Genomic DNA, 6,000 nt, shown 5'->3' with positions numbered 1-6,000 from the left:
AAACCACAATTAGTTGCCGCAGAGCACCTTCTAAAATAAGAAAATGATATTTAAAAAAGATCATAACCCCACAATAAGCTGTCTTTCAGAACCATGGTATTTGGTAGAGAGCCCAGCAGAGCAGTAGAACCTTATATTTTCTTTCTGAAATCCAGGACTAAATAATATGAGTCATGATGTTCTATAACAATATTAAGTGTACTACTCTGTCCCATACAGTGAAGTACTTAGGACCCCATTTCAAGACTGTTCACTTTTTTTTTTTTTCCCTCCCTTTAAGGTATCTTCTTTAAGGTGAAACATATTTGTCCTATAGACATGTATAAAGGTACGGTTAAAGTCCTTGGCAGGGTGGTGGTCAGCCCTGCACAACTTCTGCATGGACATGAATCAACTGCTATACTAAGACATAGCTTGCTACGCGTCTCAAGGCTTGTGACCGTATCGGAGAAGGTGGCAAGTGCCATGCAGGGACTTCGTGATGCACACTCACCAGGCTGGAGCAGGAACTGTCCATTGATCACCACCTTCTGCACACGCTTCCCAGCTCGCAAGGGGCTCAACTCCATCAGCCCGCCCTCACTGAGAGGTGCTTACTCACACAAGTAGCTCTAGCGACTGCTGCAAATTAAGTGACAAAGAAGAGGCAATGTGTGAGCTCCCCCTGCAATGTGTGAGCTATTAACTAGCTCAGAGGGAGCCCAGCTGGCTACTCTGGTTGCCTGTGGTGAGGCAAGCATGTTCAGCTGTTGGGCTGATGTTCCTAGCTGTCAGCTCCGCTTCAAATAACTCCACCACTAATGCCTAAAAATGACTTCTTCACTCCTTTCCAGTAGCACTCAAGATGCACGGCACCTAGCAAAGATGCAGATTTTTGGCTTTGTTGCCTTTGTAAAAGGTATCTTGTTTGGATCTAGAAAGAGTATTGGATAGCTAGCACCTTTCAGGCTGTGCATCCCCATTTATAAAAAAAGCTTGTATAGCTGTTCTGGTTTTGTCTGCTTGCACCCAATTACAAACACTTTTCCCAACAAATTATAGGAACTGTCCAAAGATACAAAGAAAATTGTGTATTTTTAAGTACCAAGTCATCTCTACTTCTGGAAAAGCTTTGCCCAGGGAACAGGAGTTTTGATGTCACAAGTGAGGCAACCCCATGTTTCAGTGGAAGGTTTGGTTCCTGGGAATGATTAGAGGAGACATTTACAGTGGAACTTCAGAAGTTAGAAACAGTTAGAACAACCAGCATGAGGGGAAAATAAAAGAATTCACCACCATTTTGTTTCCTAGTGGAAGGGGTGAGATTGTGTTTTTCAAGTCTTAGCATAGCACACAAGCTCATTTTCAGATGATAGTTCAAGGTCAGATCCACCAAATCAGTTGAGTTCTCAAGACAGCGTGAGAGAATCCAATAAGGGAAAGGGAAAAGGTCACATAGAGCTTCAGTGGCTTAAGTTATCAACATCATCCATTTCAAAGAAAACACGCAGGTGTACTGGCTTATGTGGAAGGATGTGTATGTCAGAGTATTGCACAGATATTCCCCTCAAGCCCTGATAGGTTTCTCTAACAGGTTTCTCAATAAAAAATGTAGCTTAGTTGAGATTGGATGGAGAAAAAAAAGCAATCCTGGAAAGACCTGACATTTGCTCCCTTCTGGCAGTTTCTAGTAGTTTTAAGTGCTCATATTAGTAGAAGGTATTTGAGTGACTTCTATTCATGGCTGTTGTGTATGAAAGGAGAAAGAAAAATAGATTAAAGTAACTCCCTGAAAATATTGCTTTTCAATAAGTTTTGTGCTGTAGACTGTGAAAAACTGGCTCCCAGCACAAACCCTTAACCCATGCACAAAGCTATTTATGGGACTCCAGTTCCATTTCTGAGGTCTGCAGTCTCTGCTAGCTGACCTTTGTAGAAAGCATTTCTTTTACCAATTTATTTTTCTTTTTTTCTTTTTTTTTCTTTTTTTTTAATAGCTCTACTAACCAAACAAAAATCACATAGATATTTTCAGATTTGGCATAAATGTATTATTTACAAAACTTTTTGTAGTTTCTTTCCAGACATAGCATATCCATAAACATATTCTAAGAGAATAGACATAATTAGCATTTTAAGAATAAACAGTTTTCCTAATTGTATGTTCAAAGTGCAGCATTCAAACAGTTTTGCCAATACACTCATACCAAACAAACATGCCCTACTAATTTAAATAACAGAACAAGTCCTGGTGACGGAATCCTGCAGTCCCACAATGTATATGTCTGTTGACAAGAAGATGATCTGTGTAATTCTAAGAGCTGCAATACTTTGAGTTTGTTCCTTAAAAGGAGTCTTAAAAGTCAATATATGCTGGGTAATCATTATTTATCTTCAGGGGCAGTAGTAACTTAGCTCAACCTTTATTCTTCCACCAGATCTCAGAGTGTAAAAAACATTTTACTCTTCCTGAAGTTTGGTCTCTCTCTGGGCATGGCACTCAGCCATTCTCACTAGCAGATCCATAGGCAGCGCAGAGCAAGGTCTGGTCAAATTAAATTTTGTTTACTTCAGAATCATTTTGCACGTGTCTGTTGTTATGTCAGACATGGAGATGTAAATGGTTGAATTAAAAAAGCAAATGTGGAAACAAGCTTTTTATTAACCTCTGCTAAAAATGTTTTTTTAAAAGGACAGAGTTGGTCGGCTGGAGTGACCATGAAAAACAAAATACTTGAGTTCTTTTCCAGTCTTGCATGGTTAGGTTGAAAGGAATGTACATGGAGGAGCCCAGGAACATGTTTTACACACAACTAAATCTCATTATAGGCCTCTAAAATAGTACTCTGGCTTTATACATCTTATTTCAGGTTTATATAGCATAAGAAAGAGTTTCACCCCCTTCAGTCTTGATCCTTGATGTCTTAAGGTCTTATTTTGTACTCTGTTCTACGTGAGATTAATAGCAGGTTTTGTTTTTGTTTTTGTGTTTTTGGTTTTGTTTTTGTTTTAATGACATGGAGAGCCATGAAAAAGTGATAGGTAAAGACAAGAGCAATGTTGGTGATTTTGTGGATTACTCAGAAGAAATCTAGTGTAATATTTTTTCAAGCTTTAAGCCATACTTAATTCAGATAAAACTCAATGGCTTTCAGTTCTTACTGCTCAATGATATGAACTCCAGAGTGTAGCAATTTCAGCAAGCATCTTCAGTTGAATGGCTTGTGTCCTTGCTGCCTGGTATTCATGGATGTCATGTGCCATACCACGTTTGCTTTATAACAGAAATTACTGTTTTACAACACTGCCAAATTCAGCACTTTGTTACTGACTTAAAGATGGAGGCATCTGAGCCACCATTGTCATCCAGCATCCCTTGCCTCCACAAAGGCAACAACGCCTTTGTGATAGTGATGTTCCTGGCCCAAGTCACTCTCAGTCAAATTACTGGCAAAATTCCCAGCACCTTGAATAAAAACAGAAGTGGGTCCCATGACCGGAAGACATATGTGCATCTCTACTCATACTGTAAGCAGCAAATGGTCATGATTACTATCTAGCAATCCAAAGTGAGGGGCTGGTGACATCTGAGAGTGAGCTGATTATATTAACACTCAAAGGCGCAGACAGAACGTATTTACACCACCAGAGAAAATAGTGCTTTGCCTAAGGGAAATCACACAAGGCAAAATCTATTCCAACTGCCTTGAAATTCTCCTTTGATTCTAGTCATCTACTTATCAAAGAAAAACAAAACAGAAAATCCTTGCTGATCAAACGACAAAAATATGATATGAACAATTGCTTGTATCAGAAAACCATTTTGTTCGGATAATTTTTCATTAAAAGTTACCCAAGCAATTCATTTCCCTGAACATTCTTTGGAATGAAAATAGTCCCCAAAGTATCCTTAAAGTATATTCTTGAGGCTTTGCACATTTTTTAGAAACAGTTTAGTTTATTTCATTGTGGACAGGTAAGCGTTATTCAGCGTTTGTAAGACTACAGTGACAGAAGACTGTCACAAAATCTTAGCACAAGAAGAGGCAAAACAGAAACACTGTTTTAGAAGCAGCAGGTACCATTTCTGGTCTAGGACCTGTACTGAAGGTAGATGCTTTTCAAACTTAGCAATGGAACAATTAATAAAGGAACCCATTAAGGTCTGATTGTTGCTGCTAAAAAGGAAGGTTGAATTTCAGTCCTTTGAAGTAACTGAGAATGATTCAGGCCTCATTACAGAGATATAATCTACATTCATACATTTATGTTAGTGATTCAAATCTATTGGGACAGATTGAATTCCGTTAAATAGTGCATCTTTCCTGTGGAACTTTTCTCAGGCTTTCTCAGGCTAACCCAAGAGGTGATCTGACAATACAGAGTAGTGGGATATTTAGGGATTCAGCTGTGCTATAAAAGAAAGGCTATACAGAAAGTAGAAAAAAAGAATGAGATATAATCTAAAAAGCTATGTCAGCTTTTCATTTGGACTCTGTTTTGTAAATGCCCTCCTTGTCATCACACAGGATAGAAAAGGAACTCTATGTGTTGCAGTAGCTTTAAGTACTGCACCAGTTATTGCACCTGCCAGGATGAGATTTAATATGAAATTTTGGAGATCTAGTTTTTGTTCTTAATTCACACAACCACGCACAAGCTAAGAATATATCTAGGCATAACTCTTTAAGAAGAGTAAATACAAGGGGCACGGGTTTTTTTAAGCTGTAGGGATTAAACATATCTGTTTGAGCTCTCACTGCGGTTTTCTCCTTTCACTACCAAGAACTTAAAATGCTAGCTTAATGAATTATCCAACATTTGAAAGGAAAAAAAAAAAAGAGCAAATATAAAATGTTTCTTCAAATGTATAAATTTAATACATTTATTTATGGTTTAAGATGTTGATATTGAAAGACCTGAGTCTTTGAAATCTTACATTGTACCCTTCACAACCTAGACTGCAAAAAAACATTGAAATTATCTTTGTGGACACACATGTGTGCTGTCCGACATTCGCCGCAGAGAAAGCTTTTGCTTTTCATTTTGTTTTTATTTCTTTTTTATTAGTTGCCACAAAAGGAAAGCCTAAATCAGATTCACCATTTTTTTTTTATAAAATGCTTTGCAGTCAGTGCAAATACATGCAGAATAAATAGTCTGAAGCACCATAAACAACATCATAAAACATATTGATTCTAACATTAAATGGTTTCATTTTTAAGGCTGTTTAAATGTCACCCCCAGAAGCTGAACACATAAATTCAAGAGCCAGCTCTTTCCAGAATAAACACCATAATTGGAGAAAATCATTTCTAATTTCTGTTGTGAAGTTAACAATATGTTTAACATCCTAATCTAATGAATCAGCCTAATTTTAGAAATACTTGTCCTTTTCTGCATATTCTGTTGTTTAAAATAAGATCGACTCCAAATGCCAAATGCCTAGGCGGTTTTCCATTGCATTCCACTGATGTGCATTTTTAAACTGTGTCTCTTTTTGAAATGTTCTGGTTTTATCTATTCAGTAACTCACTGTGTTTCTGCACCACTTCCTTTCTTTGCGACTGCAGTCTCCCATTGCACGGTATTTCACCTATTTGCATCCCCATCCAGTTATTTTACAATATTAAAAACGCTGACCCATATTTGAATGCTGCCCATATCCTGTCAATCCCAGATCCCTTATTATGGTGTGAAAGTATAGTACATCATGTGGAAGATGCCTGTTAATTACTGGCTAAGTTGACAGTTTAGTGCTGGGATGGAAATGTGAATGTGTTGTAACATTCAGCATGCGAAATGACAAATCTCTTAACTGAAGATGGAACTGAAGGAAAAAAACAACATATGCCCCTCTATGAAAATAACAGTTTGAAAAATCACTTTAAAACAGCCTTCAAAATGGAAAATTTGTTTCTTTCTGGCAAAGGAAACTGCATTATTAAAAATAAAAAATAAAAAAAAAAGACAGAGACAGCAAACCAGACAGATTTTATGAGGAAACCTTTGCAATTCTAA

The sequence above is a fragment of the Tinamus guttatus genome, unplaced genomic scaffold (genome assembly GCF_059628265.1).
Source record: "Tinamus guttatus ecotype Peru unplaced genomic scaffold, ASM5962826v1 Tinamus_guttatus_pri_ptg000059l, whole genome shotgun sequence".
In the NCBI taxonomy this organism is placed as follows: Eukaryota; Metazoa; Chordata; class Aves; order Tinamiformes; family Tinamidae; genus Tinamus; species Tinamus guttatus.
The sequence above is the reverse complement of the archived record's forward strand: the minus strand, read 5'-3'. Positions refer to the sequence as shown.